This window comes from Humulus lupulus, chromosome 3 (assembly GCF_963169125.1).
Source record: "Humulus lupulus chromosome 3, drHumLupu1.1, whole genome shotgun sequence".
NCBI lineage: Eukaryota > Viridiplantae > Streptophyta > Magnoliopsida > Rosales > Cannabaceae > Humulus > Humulus lupulus.
In genome coordinates this window covers 16,188,304-16,206,619 of record NC_084795.1, presented here as the reverse complement: position 1 = coordinate 16,206,619, position 18,316 = coordinate 16,188,304, and positions in this window count along the sequence as shown.

Below are 18,316 nucleotides of genomic sequence, written 5' to 3'. Positions count from 1 at the left end.
TTCATTTTATAGCCATTTTCTTAAAAGTTCAGCAAGTATAAAATAATTTACCACTTAATTATTACTTCATCATTCCTTTAAATCGATTATTTGTCATTCATAAACTTTATTACAAAAATTTTATTTACTAAAATAATTCGTTAGCTTTTAATTTTTCATAAAATAATAATCTCATTTATTATTAAATAACAATTAAAAGAATGTGACAAAGTTTGAAGTTACTTAAATACATTAAATAGATTCTTTGATCACCTTTAAAAATAATTTAAATAAACTATTTTATAAATATATAAATAAAAAAATTGCATAAGTATAATTGAGAAAATACATATTTAAAGTGTGGAAAAATCACATTTATCATATACATAGTTTAAGATTTAATTTATTTGATACACACGTTTTACTTATTTCATTTAAAATACATTTTCTCCTAAAACCAAAAATTCTAGCAAACATTTTATTTTATAAAAATCACATAATTAATTTAAGACCATATTTTCTTTCACAAAATATAAAAAAAAAATAGCATGTGTTTATTTTGATAAAAACCTCCATTAATATGTGAAATTAAATTTCTTTTGTTTATTTAGAATCAAAACATCACCTTGAGGCATCTCTTATGCATTTTAAAATCGTTGATCTATCATCACCATCACAAAAATAAAAATAAAAACAGCAAGCATATATTTATCAAAATTACACCTTTAATCATGTTAACAAATACCTAATTGTTTTGTTCCGAAGCAAAGATATCCACGGAGCAGTTCGTCCTATTCAGATATTTCCGAGCAAGAAGTACTATATTCTCTTTTGGATAGGCCCTGAAAGGAGAAGGGAAGCTGGAATGCCCAAAGGCGTCTATTATTGAATTCACTCGACCTGATAGTACCCATTTTGGGAACGTGCAGTGCCAAAGTCACTGAATGGGTAAGTCGCCAATCCCTGAAACAGACTATGTAATGTACTTTATCTGTTGGCTTGGGCATTTTACTAGAGGTTTCTATTGTATCGATCTACCCTTATGTGATTCCTGTTGTAGCATATACTTGGGGGGGTGGGTGCAGGGTGGACGATTTCAAAGCAGACTCCCCATTCATTAGATAGAGAAGATCACCAAGATCTCGTGATCCGCTGCCGAACTTATTCCAATTCAATGAGCATTCTCAATATTCAATATTATGCCTTGAAGAGGACTCGAACATCCATGCTCTTTAGCATGAGATTTTGAGTCTTGCGTGTCTACCATTTCACCAGCAAGGCATCTTGAAAGTGAATCGTATTCCATGAATATGATATCTATCCAGTGTGATGTATGGAATATATGACAAAGGCAGAGTGTTAGAGTATTTCTATTGATTAGTCATGTCATATAGGCCCGAGTCAGACACCCATTTTCTTCGATTTGAATTATCAGGAGGATGCCTTATATTTATATATATTATATAAAAAAGATGGACAATCAAACCTATTTATCAATTCAATAGAAGCCCAAAGAGGTGAATATGGTCCCAAATAACGAGAGATATGTAGAAAGCAGGTTCGATTATGCCTATTCCTAATCCTAAATGGAATCCAATGAACATGTTTCTACACTTGAACAATTCAAGAATACAATTAATCATGCAAAACCAACATCAAAATCAAAACAAACTTACACCATAATGCATGCTCATATCGAATTCTATACAACCTAATAACATGAAATATCACAATTAACAATATGCTCATTACCCAAAAATAGCAAAGTAAAGTCAAGAAAACCAAACAAAGTTCATAACCCTTTTATTAAAGCACTAGGCCAAAACCTATAGCATGTTTCTATCTCTTGTTGTTTCCAAACCCAAAACAAAACCTAGCATAACTCATATGATCAACAATGACAACATGTAATACAAATAATAAAAAAAATATAACCCAACATGCAAAAGGACCCTTAGGTCGAATCCTACATGTTCCAACAACAACAAATCTCTTGCATGTTTTCTAAAAATTTAAAAAAATGAACCCTAAAACATACACTAGACCGAAACATACATCAAATCTCATTCTTGTTTCCATTTATCAATTAAATTCCAACATGCCTCTATTAAAAATATCTTACCAATACATGTATTCATCATAGCAACATTAATAAAAATATATACTAGAACCTGTACACATGCTTGGCCGAAACTTAGCATCAAAACAACACCCATATTTCAAACCAAAAATGATAATAACAACACTCAACATAAAAATAGCAAAAGACTAGGATTTCCCATTACCTCCTTTGTAGTGATCAAATATACACAATATTTGATCAGCCCTTTGGCACCTTAAGACCTAGGTTCAATCAAAATCCAATGAAAACATTCTATTGCTTAGAGCTTCTGATGAATAGAATAGATGAAAAAGAAAGAAAAGAACACTAAAATACATTACCCTAGAGTTCGAAATTTCCCTTCTTCTTCTTCTCCTTCACCTTCGTTCTGTTCTTCTCTTCCTTCTCTAAGCACACGACAGCCACCAAGCCAAAATGAGAACACTCATGTTCTCTTTGCCTTTATAGAGGCCCTAGTTTCCGAAACCTAGCTTGTGGAAAAAGGGTAAGGTCCCAAATTTTCTAATTTCCTTGATTCCCTCTCCCATAATTCATGTAATTGCCAACTTGTAACACCCTCCTAATCAAGGACCATTACACTGTGTACTTTAAATTGTGTCAGACTTTCTAACCAAGTTATTTAATTATAAACGTGTAACTAAGGTTAACGTCAAAGTTTAGGGTTAAATTTTTTGGTCAAAGGAACTGTTGACTTTTATTTAAAAAGTTTATACATACATGGGATCCCAAAATATTACAAACAAACTTTTAAAAGGGTGTATATCCATCAAAAGTTACAGCTGACCGACCTAAGCGGCAAAATCAGGGCTACAACCCTAGTTCCTCTGAGATATCCTCGGCCGTGGTGGACGAGCAGCCGCATATGTACACGCCGCCACTAAAGCTCTCCAACTCATGGCTGGTCAAGCTTTCCTTTTCCCTTACATGCACCACAAAGCACCCGTGAGCCAAGGCTCAGCAAGAAAACTTAAACATGTGCATGAAGAGAGTGTATAAATCTCCAGATACTTATTTGGCATGTCCAGTAGTAGTAACCTACTCATACAGGCATATAATTACAAATAAATGGTCATTGGACCATTCTGAGGCTGCTGCCCTGAGTAGTTGACCATAGAGTCAACCTCGGGGCCCTATGCTCTAGCTATGTGACCATAGAGTCACCTGGGGCCCTCGCCCATAGCTCTAGGTAACTAGCCATAGAGCTAGCCCAACACTTTTGATTTCCCAATGACCATTGGGTCGGCCAACGTAATAGTACGTTGCTGATTTAGGTCTAAGCCTTTCAACCAGCACGCAACGCGCTATTGCTGTCCTTGACTAATAAGTCAAGCCCTAAACCAGGTATTCAAATATCGATATAGAAACAGATATGGATAGGCATACCTCAACAAGACATAAACACATACATATTAATCACATAACATCATCAAGTAATCATAATCATAGAAATAATCATGCTTATTTAACGGGGCCAAGCCCTAGCCACGCAAACCATGTGAACAGTCATGAAACACTTAAGCAGGTATAGAATATTCAAGTATGTTTAATCAATAAACGGAATGATAACTTAATCATAATCATTCTTAGGGGCCCAATCCCTATTCATAATTATTATAAACAGTTGGGCCAAACCCTATTCACATATAACACGTATTGGGTGCAGTTTTCTTATTACCTCAGGTCCGAGTATAACATAAAATAAGAACGACCCTCGAGCATGATCTCGGTTCTGAGCCCCTAGTGATAACTTAGTCACAACCATAATATAGGATTCCATCAATAATGAGAAAATAAAGGCTTCCAAACCGAGTCCTAGCCTCTAGGACCTCGAATTTTACTTAACTGTGTAGTAGAATCAATCTCGAGCCCTAAGGAAAAGATTCCCGCCTCTAAAAGCTCACCATGGCCAAAACAGCCCAGGTTGGCCGCGACCTGCCCTTGAGGGCCACAGCGCGCCCCTCAAGTCAGAGGCCCTCCTCCCCTGGAAATGGAACACGTGTCGCGACCTGCCCTTGACGGTCGAAGTGCGCTTCCCAGACAGAAGCCCCAAGGACCTTGGGTTTGGTCGGGTCGCGGCCCCTCAAGAACAGGGTCGGGACTTGGCCCTGCGAACCCAGATTTCCTCCATTTTTTATCAGCCAAATTCAACCAAAACCATCCCAATTCCACCTTAACACAATAATTCAATCATCATAACAGTTTTAATATCCTCCCAACAATAAAACCCAACTAAAACCTAGATGTGAAACTCACCAAAACTCCCAATTCAACTCTTGAACTATAAGACTCAAGAACACCTCAAGAACAACCTATAAATCTAAAAGAGTTCAGTTAAAAATAGAGATTAAATCATTACCTCAGTTGTGAATGGTGATCCCCTAGCCACAAGTTATTCGAGTTCTAATCCTGAGCCTTAAGCAACATGTGACAATCATGTGATTTTAGCCCATAAATCTTACAGTCATGGACATTAACATTCTTTTATAGGTTGGCCGCGAAACCATCCAGAAACTTGACCGATTTCACAAATTCACAAAATTCTTGACGCTCACCAACACTGAGAGTGTGATTACCAAGAGGTCTCTTCCACTTGTTCCCATCCTTGAAAAGATTGAGCTTTTTCCTAATTTTCATGTCTGTTAGATTGAGTCTTGCTTAATTTATCTATATATTTAACATTTCTATCTATACTTAACAAAGTACCAAAGACACAGTCACAAAAATTCTTCTCAATATGCATTACATCTAGATTATGCATAGTTAACAAGTTTTTCAAATAATCAAGTTAAAAAAATGTTTTTCTTAGACCAGTTAAGTTCAGCCAGAGTCCATTTGCATTTCACACCCTCCAAATTACTTCAAGATATCATCCCCTGAATAATCTTTTGGCGGTCCCCTGAGTTATTTGTTACCATCGAACAATGCGTATTTATTCCTCCATTCATGATCCATATCAAGAAACCGTCAATGCCCAATGTAAGAAATTTTACTTTGAATTCCTACAGAAGGAGTTTCTTCATTACAAGTAGGACACGCCTTATACCCCTTTGTGCTCCAAATGGACATCATAGAATAAGCATGGTAATAATTAATAGTCCACAAGATTGCTGCACACATAGTGAATAAAGAACTATTATATGCATCTCGTGTTTCAACACTGTTAACCTATAACTCTTTTAACTCATCAAGTAAATGAATCATATACACATCAATATCTTTTTCAGATGAAGAAGGACCTAGAATCAAATGATACAACATTACATTATGTGGTTTCATCCACTTCCACGATGGCAAGTTGTAAGGGACCAAGATAATATGCCACATGCTGTAAGAGTTGCTCATGTTACTAGACGGATTGAAACCATTTGTAGCCAACCCCAGTCTAACATTTCTAGGTTTGATTGCGAAAGAAGGGTACAAATGATAAAAATGCTTCTATGCCTTACTACAGTAGGGTGTCTCATCCCACTTTCTTCCTTTAGCCTTTTAGAATAGTGCCACCTCATATCCTCTCCAACATATCTCGAGTTGTACATCCTCTTTAGTCTCAGTGTCAATGGAAAGTAATGCATTGCCTTATGAACAACCAAAGAAAATTTATAATTACCAAATTTATTAATTAATAATTAAATTATTTATCGTTAAACTTTTACTGAAGCTTTTCGTTGCGTTGGAAAAAGTAATTATTGCGCCAACAATAGTGTATCCGAAAATCCTGAATCAAAACGCTAATGTTTCATTAAGTCAGACTTTTACCATCACATATATGAATTTTCTTGATGCAATGAAATGCGTCAGCAAATGTCTTCTCACCTACCTCATTAACCACGTGGACTTTTGCCGATGCATGTTATCCCCAAAATTTCAGTTCGATGACGTGACAATCATAAGTAACAAGTGGCAATACATGGTCAGTAAATGACACATTAATAGTAAATAAATGTATTGACCAAGGAGGGAAATGTTTGAGATTAATCTTCGGAGTTGTGATAATACTGGTCATGAAAATTATTTATCTGTTTTAGAAGTGATTTGACCGACTAGGAAGAATTTTTGTCCGACCAGTAAAGATTTTTGACTGCCAGTAAAATGTTTTGGCCAACCAGTAAAATGTTCTGGCCGACCAGTCATTTGTTTTGCTCGACCAGTAAAGTGTTTTGCTAGACCAGAGATGTGTCATGCTAGACCAGAGGTGTGCTAGAGGAGTGCTTTGTCTATGCCAACGAGAGGTGCTTGCCTATGTCGGGCGGTGAGCTGTCTTGGCCGATCAGTCACTCCGGGGATGGATTTGGTTGGTCCACAGATCAGAATCTCAGAAGTTACCGTCTAGTGACTCTTTAGTAAAGCCTTAGTAACAGCTTCAACCCGAATCATTCTCAATTGCCGCAGGAATCTCTCAAACATCCCAGAATAATAGCAATATTATTGTAATTTAAATTTACTTATATTTTATTAATTAAAGTCCGTTGGATGAAACAAGGACCTAGTCAAAGGGATATATCTAATGTACGATCCATGAGCCTATAAATAAATAGCTCATGGCATCACTTAAAGGGATCTGGTCTTTTGAAAGAAAAAAGAGCACTCTGGTTTGAAGAACTTGGGAGTGTTACTTGGGGCATTCTTGGGGCATTTTCTGAGAGAGCTTAGAGAGAGAAGGCTTGTATTCTCTAGAGAGAGAAGCTCTGTATTTTTCTACTTACACTTAAGAAACTCAGTTGACTCAAGTTCATCTGATCTTAAGTGTAGGATATATATATCACAACTCCAAGTGGATTAGGCTATTACCAATAAATTGAGGCTGAACCACTATAAAATTATTGGTGTCGTATTTTCTATTCAAGGCTTATTGTCATTTTGACGTCTACTTGTCATTGGCCAAAATCGTGGTCAACACATTTCACTTAACACGCGGGCAAAAAAAGACTTTTGCTGGCGTGTTAGGTGAAATGCCCCAACAAAAGTTTTTAACTTCAAGAAATTTCAATTGCCAAGGCAGAATTTTTCCCGCTCATAGTTTTCTCGGTGCAATTGGGAATTGCGCTAGGAAAAATTTCTACACTGGTGCAAATACGCGTCGAGAAAGGACTTTTTGCGCCGGTAAAAATAATGTAGTTGTTTATATTATTTTTTAAAAATAAATGGGGGACAATAATCGAAGTATTCATTATTTCTAAACAACAAATAAAAAATAAAAGTCTAATCAAACTAATACTTTAGGGTGTCATCAATCGACAACGAGTCAAATAGAGATGATCATATTATATCAATAAACAAGAATATTTCTCATTACTATGATTATGGATATTCAACACTTAGGGTTTAATCTAACTGTGTTTTTTAAGAACAGAACAACTAATAAATAAATGTCGCAACGAAGTGGTAAATTTGGATGAGATTGATGCTCCCTGATACAAATTACAAGAGAGTTTATCTACTAACATTCAATACAAGCATAATTAATTAATAATTTTTTTTATTCAAGTAGAATAGTGGTATATCGACTCCTTCATTAGTTATCAAATAATAAATAATTAGTTAACGTTGCCATAAGCTATCATGTCGGTTTGATATATCAACATCGATAGATACAAATTATAACAATGTCCACTAATTTTAAAATTGTGGATATACATACACTTTGTGTGTAATCAAACTTTTGATTAGGTCTAAGATAACATATAGTAAAAAGAAACTATAATCGTGTGTTTAGATCAGCAACAATCGACACCGACTACAACACTTTAACCACTAATAATTAATAAAAACAAGGTTGATTGGTATCATTGTTAATCTTGGAACACTTTCGTGGGAATCCAATTGTTTATTATGTCTTAAATACTTATTAATTTGAATATGATTCAAGAAAAAATAATTAAATATGGTTATATAAATGTAAAAAAAATTGTGTTTTTTAATTATAAGATACTTTTGCCAGCGTAATTCACACATTTCCAAAGGGTTTTAATACCTTCACAGACGCATTTTTCTAACATTTTTCGGCGCATTTACATAATGCTCCGACTAAAGTCAAATAGCTTTTGAAAAAAATAATTTTTTACTGGCGCAATTACATTAAACATGCCGACAAAAATATCTTCGTGAAAATGTTTTAACTTTTGTCAGCATATTTCAGATTTGCATTGGCAAACGTTATTTTTACCGACGTGTTTTGTTGTTTCATCAGTGTAGGTTGATTATGCCAACAAATATGCCGACTATTGCCGACACAATTCTCAAACGCCCCGACAAAAGTCATGATTCTTATAATGATAAGAGTATTAAAATACTCACATCGTTAAATTAGTTTATAAACATATAAATTAAATATTGTAATTTGCTAATAATTTTAATTTTAATTACATAAATATTTTAATTGAAATTTATTGATGCTTATATTTATTTTTATTTGGAGTTAAAAATTAAATTAAATTTGAGATTATACTTTTTTTCGTTTTATAAAAAATATTTTTTATGCGAGAGTTGGAAAAAAATGTTTAATTCATTAATTGTAGAGTTATTAGGAATTAAAAAATTATTAATAGGTAATTTTGTATTGAAAAATTCTAGAAAGCGACATTGGTTCTTACAATTTTTATAAGAGTAAAACAAAAATTTTAATTGACGAATCCCTGCTTGCCTAATAAATTTAAATCAAGTTGGCTATCAATCTAATTGAGTAAGATTTTCTATGTAAAAAATGATTTACTTGCTTACACGTAATGCACTCGTTAATTAATTTGTTTTGCTTCAATTAGAAAAAGACAATTACATGCACTATCTTCTTCTTCAACTTTTTCCCAATTTTCTTATAGTCAATAGTCATATGGCCCACATACATATGGTTCAGTGTTGATAGTCAATCCCATCTACATCAACTTATCAACTTACACATATTCTTCCACCATCGATACTCCCTTTATACATGATTATGGGTAATTCTACCGGGAACTTCACTTTAAGCTTTACCGGTAGGGTCTTCGGTGTTCTCAACCCGTAAATAGCTTTCAGTATGATTTTTTTATGACAGTGTATATTGTAGTTATTTAAAGCATCCTGCAAATTTTTAGAAAATTCTGAATAGTTTACAGTACCGAAAACTAAGCTCAAAAATGTTGCTGCACGCGTGACTAATTTTTTTTTATGCGCGTGGAAGCAACATGTTTTAACCTAGTTTTCGGTACTGTAAACTATTCAGAATTTTTTGAAAATTTGCAGGATGCTCTAAATAGCTACAATATATACGGTAATAAAAAAAATCGCGCCGAAAAATGTTCAAAGGTCGAAAACACTGAGAGCCCAACCAATAGGACTTAAAGTAAAGCCCCTATAGGAAAATTGTCATATGATTTATATATGTAGTATTAATATATTATATCTTATGATAGAGATTAGAGACATTGAAGATATTTTTTTTACTTATGTGTGTTTTGTTCATTTTTGTAAAATTTTAGTAACATATGTTTACTGAAAAAAATTATTTAATTTTTAGTTGTAATATTTTATATTTTTATCATCTCATTTATTTTTAACTCCAATAAATAAAAATTGTTGATCCGTTCTTCTAATTATGATTACTTTTTAAAAAAAAATAGTTAGATTGCGTTCCTATTTATTAATATCCTAGGTAAAAGCAACGTGCAATGCACGTTTGCTTAGTTTTGAAATTGTAAACATTGTATATAATTATAATAAAAACTGGTTCACTATCTTTTTAAATATATATATTTTTATAATCGAATCAACTATAGTTCTATATTATATATAAATACTTATATTAATAATCTTTACATATATGACATTTAAACATAACGTTGGCATAGATATATATTTACATGATTACATGACATATATATAAAATAGAATAATATTTAAAAAGAAATTGATAATAGAAATAAAATAAGAATAGAAAAGGTCATAGTGTAGACAGTAGTATATTTGCATCAACTATTTTTACATTCTAATATATCTCGCAATATCCTTTGGTGAATTTGATGAAAAAAAAAAGCTCAAATCACTTGATAAAAACAAACTATCACACAAATTTATAAGATAAAAAAATAATATGCATGTCTTTATTATTTTTAAATAAATATGATTTAATTATTTAAATTATCATAAAATATCTTATTTTAATTAATTAATTAATTAATTTTTGTTTAAGTTTATGTTTGTTCTAGTTTTTGAATTTGGCAGTGACAACAAATGATTATATATAATATTAAGTTTGATTAAATTTTATTTAAGTTATAAAATATATGGTTTTATTATTTTTAAATAATTATCATTGTAAAATATCTCAAAAATATCTTATTTTTATTTGTTTAATTATTTATTTATTTATTTATGTTTAAGTGATGTTTACAATCTACTGTTAAATATAAGAATATTCTGTTAAATATAAGAATATTTCGTTAAAGTTAATTGGAAAAAATTTAATGTTTTAGTAAGTAATAAATAAATTTAAAAAATAAACTATTATCTACACACTTTTTACATAGAATAGATAGGCATGATATTTCCATGCTTAATGTTTTGGTAAGTAATAAATAAATTTAAAAAATAAACTATTATATTTAGCTGGAGTCGTATGTATGTTTAACACTTTTTATATAGAAGATGGTGTATTGCGTCATCCTGCTGATGGGCCACAAAATCGTTATGGTGGTTGCATAGATACGCAGTGGCAAAAAGCCATTGAATTTTTCCGACACCCAGAAATTACGGTATTAATTTCTTGCTAAACTTAACTATCTTAATTAAATATATTACTAATGATAACTTTTTGCAGAAACGTTCTGTGGTCAACAAGGAAAATAGGAAGAAACTAAAAGAGCTTAGCTATGGAGGTTCTCAGTCAATCCCAGCGCTTCGCTATAAAAAACTTAGTTAGTTAATTATTTTTTAGTTTGTTTTTCTTATATACGTTTAATTATTAATTTTATAAAAATATATGTACGTTACAGCGCAATTTAGAGACTGGGCAACTTGAGTCCATCCCGGATAGCTGGATGGATACTCACCAAAAATCAGGCACAGGGTGGGTGACAGAGACAACCAAAAATACTTGGGTACGCTAAATTTTTTTAAACATTTTTCAAAATTTTAATTGTTTGTTTACAATACATAATTACATTACACACAGCAGACACAGACAACTGATACTGAGAGTTCCACACCAGTTTCAAGTGCGCCTGAAGATGAATACATATCTTTGGTACAAACTGTCTTCGGAAAACGACGGGGCCACCAGAAAGGATATGGACGTATCCTTAACATAAGGGACCGAACTACATTTACTATTGATCCTCCACAAACTAGAGATGTCTGAGATGAGAGAGCGTATTCGGCAATTAGAGGAGAATATTTGGTCTCAATGTATCACCCCAGGATCTCAATGTGCCCCACCACCACCTGATGATCCTGATGTTGGAGCACCGAGTCAGTAGGACTTATGTGTGAATTTTATTACTATGGATTGTTACATTTTCATGTTTAGGACAAGTCTTTATTTTGATTCAATAAATGAACTCTTATGTTTTGATTTATATGTAAAATATAAGTGTTTTAATTTGATTCTATTGTTTTATATTTAATTTAAAATAAATAAATAAGTGAATAAACATTACAAATATATAAAAAAAATTATTAGTTAATTCTATACCAAGGACATTGTCCTCTGTATAGCCCTTCAATATGAAAAATTTGGGCTGGGTGTCCTCTTCGGTATAGCCCATCAATATAAAAAATTTGGGCTGGGTGTCCCGAAGACATTGGTCACTCTCTGCCGATAACATGTTCTTGATACAACTTATATCGACAACATCTTGTATGTCGTCGGTAGAAGTTTACCTCTACCGACGCGGCTGTACTGAGGACTTAGCGCCGAGAACATGTTCTCGGTAGAAGCGATACCGAGAACATTGAGGCTTCTGCCGACGACATTTGTTCTCGATATAAGCCTTGTTTTTTGTAGTGTTATTTAGCTAGAGTCGTATGTATGTATAACAATACTTCTACCTACCATAATCAAAGAGTAATTCAATAGAGACTTACGAATTACAAGCAAAATACATATATAACATCATTAATATCAACTCTAATATTTACATAAGTAATATTATTGTGTGTATATATATATCTTCTATACAATAAGTGTGTAGATAACAAAATTTATTGCTTTTAACAGTATTTTCTTTTTTTAATGTTAACTTTAACGGAATATTCTTATATTTAATGATAGTTTGTAAACACTTAAACTTAAATAATATAAAACAAATAATTAAAAAAATTAAAATAAGATATTTTACAATAATAATTATTTAAAAATAATAAATAATTAAACAAATTAAAATAGAATATTTTTCAGATATTTTACAATGATAATTATTTTTAAATAATAAATAATTAAAAAAATTAAAATATGATATTTTGAGATATTTTACAATGATAATTATTTACAAATCATATATTTCATGTAATGCCATCCTAATCAAGGACTGTTACATTGTGTACTTAAAATTGTGTCAGACCAGCTAATCATGTCATTTGGTTTAAAATGTGTAACTAAGGTAAGTGACAAGGGTTACGGTAAAAAAATTTGGTCAAAGAACCGTTGACTTTTATTTAAAAAGCTTTGTATAAACATGGGATCCCAAAATATTACAACTAAACTTTTATAAAGGTAATTATACACATCAAAACTCACATCAGCCGGCCTAAGCGGCAAAACAGGGCAAAAACCCTAGTTCCCTTGAAATAACCCCGGGCATGGTGGTCGAGTAGCCGCATATGTACACGCCGCCACCGAAGCTCTCCAACTCATGGTTGGTCAAGCTTTCCCTTTCCTTTACCCGCACAACAAAGCACACTTGAGCCGAGGCTCAGCAAGAAAACTCAACATAGGCATGAATAAAGAATATAAACCTTGAAATATCCATTCAATAGAATGAGAAATAACAACTAGTAGATACTATCATTTACATTCAAGCACATGATCATTGGATCAACCTGGGGGCGCTGTTCTAATCAGTTGGCCTTAGAGCCAATTCTCGGGGCCTATGCCCTAGCTATGTGATTGTAGAGTCCCCTGGGGCCCTCACCCTTAGCTCTGTTTCACTAGCCATAGAGCTAGCCCAACCCCTTTGGTTCAATTTCAACCTTAAAGTCAACCAACGTAATAGTACGTTACTTATTTAGGCCTAAGCCTTTCGACCAGCGCGCAGTGCGCTATTGCCGTCCTTGACTCATAAGTCAAGCCCTAATACAGGATTACATACCTCAATACAGAAAACATATGTGGATTGTAACGACCTAAATTTACTAATAAGGCTTAAGGGCCTTGATTAGTGTGTCGGGAGGACATAATTGGATTATATGTGATTTAATGATTAAACGCGTGATATATGATTATTTGAATATCTGTGATGCAGGACTATGTGTATTAGTATGCATGTAGGCCCTGATTAGGTTAGAAGGGCATAATCGTAATCCTAGCCCGTTGAGGGCACAACTGTATGTATATGTGATAAATCGTCGAGAACACATTATTATGTGGATATATTTGTAATCTATGACTCGAGACGATCTTAGTGAGCGGTTTAGAGAAAAAGTCACGGCGGGGATTTATACCCGGCTCGGAGAGAGCCTGGGGGTATTTATGGGAATTTAGAGAATATATTGGAGTCTGTTTTGATATTGGGGAATATAATTGGTGATTGGTTAGGTGTCGGGAAGTAAGCGGTAAATATTAGAGACACTTGAGGAATTAGCGGGAATTGGGAATAAATGACCAGAATGCCCTTGGATGGGTTAAGGGCTTAAATTTTAATGGGAGGGTATTGTGATCATTTGGTTTATAAGGGATAAGTAATATTAAGTTTTATACTTTAGTGGAATGTGTAGAAGGTAGTAGAGGTCTGAAGGAAAGAAAGAAAAGAAAGAAAAGAAGGAAATTGAAGGAAGGGAAAGCAGGGCAATTTTCAAGAACGGTTTAGGTCTTCTCCACCAATTTCTTCTAGAGATTTGAGGCTAGAATCCGAAGGAGCTTAAGGCTAAGATTATATACTTGGGGTCTTGATCAGGTTGAGGAATTGGCAAGGGATATTCATCATTTGAGGTAAGGTTCAAGGTAGTTTTTCAGTTTCTAGTTCTTGGTATTGTTGTGGATTTTGAGCTGAGTTTTGGTGGGGAATTCTAGGGAGTTGAGGCTGAAGCTTTGAGGAGGTGAAGGCCAAGATAGTGAGGAGGATAACCTAGGTTGAGCTCATCCATCAAAGGTAAGGAATTCTAGTTCAAGTTTTGTGGTTTCAGCTATTGTTCTTATTGAGTTTCTGAGCTTAAGGTTTAGCTATGGTGATTTCCTTGATTTGGGGTGCATGTGATTGAGTTATGTGAGGTTGGGATGTGTGGGGTGAGTTTGAGATGTTGGTAGGCTTGTTTTTATGTTTGGTTGAAGTTTGGAAGAGTTTTGATAAGGTTTGGCTCGGGGAAAATCGAAGGAGGAAAATGCAGGGTTTGCTGTGCTGTGACTAGCGCTAGTCACTGGGCGCTGTAGCGCTAGGCTATGTGTTCTGGGGCATTTTAGGCTCTGTTTGTAGCGCTATAGCACTCTCCTTAGAGCGCTGTAGTTCTACCTTGTTTCCAGAAAGGGGTTTTTGGGTTATTTTCAAGGGTTTTTGCCTGGTGGTTCGGGGTTTGAATCCACCACCCCGTTTGGTGGAATTAGGGTTTCCCGAGGGCTCGGGATTGGTCCCAAGGCTAGGTTTTGGACTTGAGGTTTGGTGATGATTCTGATCTATGGCTGTGACTAGGTGTACGCTAGGGCTTGGACGGGATCGTGGTTGAGGATCATATTGAACAAAGCTAGTGAATCTAAAGGTAAGAAAACTGCACCCGGTTATGTGTTTGTGATGGGACTAAGAGCTCCCTATATCTGTATGATGTCATAGGTGGTATTATGCCATTGGACATGTGATAAACGACCTAAGGGTGCCGTAAATAATACTTGCACACAAGGCGTGGCTCGGCCACTGGTAGCCGAAGACAGCTTAATATTCACTGAGCTCGGTTTAAGCAGGTCGGAGTCAGTGGCATAAATAGAGGGTGCGGCCTAAGGGCGTTAACCCTAGTTATCATATGTGGATTGATTATTGACATGAGATGATATACTTGGTATGCTGAATATTTGATTAACATGAATGCTTAGACTATTGAGAACATGCTTATGCAGTATGAGTTATCTGATTGTCTGTTGAATGATTGTGCTCTGTTATGTATTTTCTTGCTGAGCCTTGGCTCACGGGTGCTACGTGGTGCAAGTAAAGGCAAAGGCAAGTTGGACCAACCTTGAGGGGGACAGCTGCGGGGCTGAATGTACATGGTCAGCTGATCGACCGCCACGGCCGAGGAGTTGAACAGGACGAGAAAAGCCTATCTGTCTGCTTTGCGTCAGAGTGGATAGCAACTGCATTTAAATCTTAAATCTTTTGTAAACAGTCTTTAACTTATTACTTATGGGATCCCATGTGAAAATAGAATGTTTATTTATAAGAAATGCAGCTTTTGAGACCAAAATCTTTTAACCCTAGTTCAACCATAGTTTCAGTAACACGTTTTGAATTAAATGACTTGATTAGCAAGTCTTTCACCTTTATAAACACACAGTGTAATGTTCCTGGCTATCCAGGATGTTACATGGATAGACACATCCCGATAACTAAGCACATATACACGTTAATCGTCTAATACCACTGAATAACCTTTTTTCCACAACACTAAACATTTCCATTTAACGGGGCCACATGCCCTAACCATAGAGTTCATGCAATGATCATAAAACACTTAAGCATTTATCAGCAAACATGTGAACCAATAGCCTATTATGAACATCCTGGGGCCTAAGCCCTATTCATGATAACACATATACAGTCGGGCCAAGCCCTAATCACATCAAATGATAACAGTCGGGCCAAGCCCTAATCACATATAACACGTATTGGGTGCAGTTTTCTTACCTCAGGTCTGAGTAAGCAAAAATAAGAGCGACCCTCGAGCACGATTCCGATTCTGAGCCCCTAGCGATACCGTAAGTCACAACCATAAAATAGGATTATATTAATAATGAGCGATCAAAGGCTTCCAGACCTAGTCCTAGCCCACGGGGCCTCGGGTTCCACCAAACCAGGTAGTGGAAACAATCCCGAGCCCTAAGGAAAAAGTTCCATTTTAAAACAAACTCCCCAAGGCAAAAATGCCCAGGCGGGCCGTGACTTGCCCCCTTGTGGGTCATGCGCACTCCTCTAACCAGCCTCCTCCTCCTCTTTGTGCAGAGGCACGGGCCACGACTTGGCCTAACAAGTTGCCCCCCCCCCCCCCCCCCCCCCCCCCCCCCCCGAAGCAGAGGCCTCCCAAGGTGCCAGGGCTCAAGCTGAGTCGCGACTTATCAAGAACAAAGTCGCGACTTAGCCCCTCAAACCCAGAAATTCCTCCATTTTCAGCAGCCAAATCAAGTCCTACATACCAAAATCCTCCTAATATCATAATTTAACTACCACAATAATTTTAATATGTTTCCACCAACAAAACCCAACAAAAATCTAGCCTTAAAACTCATAAAACCACCAATTAAATCTTTGAACTTAAAGGTTCAAGAACACTTAAAAACTAACCCAACAAACTCAGAATTAATAGCCAGAAATCATGATTCAAATGCTTACCTCTACTGAAGATTGAATCCACAAGCTGCTACTGAATTAATCCCCCAGATTTTAGCTCCAATTCTTGTGATCCTAGCCCAAAATCTCCCTTAGTTTCAATGGTCCAAGCTTCGAAGTCCTTGAGAGAAAAAGAAAGTGAATAGAGAGAAAAGGTCGGTCTAGGAGTGAGCTTCTAGGTGTATATGATGTTTTTCTTCTTTTGTTTGATTAAGCTTATCTAACTTAAGCTAATCTCGAGGCTCGAGGTACCAAAAACATCCCTGAGGGGAAAATGGTAAATTTCCTCAATATTCTCTCCTAAACTCTCTAACTTCAAATATATCTCCAATTATTTATTTCTATAACCCAATAACCCAATTACATGTCTAATACCCAAAATACCCCTTAACTCGCCCCGAGTCGGCTATTGGGTCTCATTGTGACTTTCCCCGCTAGCTTGTTGCCTAGGATCGCCTTATGTCGAGTAACCCAAATAAACCACATAATAATGTGGTCTCTCACATATATCACATACATGCACATAAATATACACTTATGCCCGCAACGGGCCAAATTACCAAAATCTCCCTTCTAATAAGAGGTGGGCCCACATGCATATTTAATACCCATAAATATGCACAACTAGTCATATTATCACCTAATTCACATAATTACAATTAATATAACAATTAAACAGAAAATTTCATATATTTCCATCTCGTCCCCCTAATCAAGGCCCTAAGCCTTATTAGGTAATTTTGGGACGTTACAACTATCCCCTCCTTACAGAAATTTCACCCTCAAAATTTTACCTAAACAGCTCGGGAAACTGAGTTCGCTTCTCTGCCTCTAGCTCCCAGGTCGCTTCCTTGACCTTGTTTTTCTGCCATAATACCGTAACTAAAGGTATAGTCTTGTTCCTTAGGACCTTGTCCCTTCTGTCAAGAATCTGAACTAGTTGTTCTTCATAAGACAAGTTAGCCTCTAATTTTAGATCCTCATAACTCAATACATGAGTTCCATCTGATACATAATTCCTCAACATGGAGATATGGAATACATTATACACACTAGACAGTGCAAGAGGTAAGGCCAACCTATAGGCCACCTGCCAGATCCTCTCCAGGATCTCAAACGGTCCCATAAACCTGGGGCTCAACTTGCCCTTCTTTCCAAACCTTTTCACCCTTCTCAGAGGTGAAACCCTAAGGAAAACATAGTCTCCCACCTGGAACTCTACGTTCCTCCACCTCAGGTCGGAATAGCTCTTCTGCCTACTCTGAGAAGCGAGCATGCGAGCTCTAATCTTCTCGATAGCCTCAGTGGTCCTCTGAACTGCATCCGGACCTAAATATTTCCTCTCACAAATCTCATCCTAGTCAATGGGCGATCTAAATTTTCTACCATACATCATCTCATAAGGTGTCATCCCGATGGTAGACGAGCAATTGTTGTTATAAGAAAATTCTATCAGGGGAAAATATTTGCTCCAAGACCCTTCAAAGTCCAGCACACATGC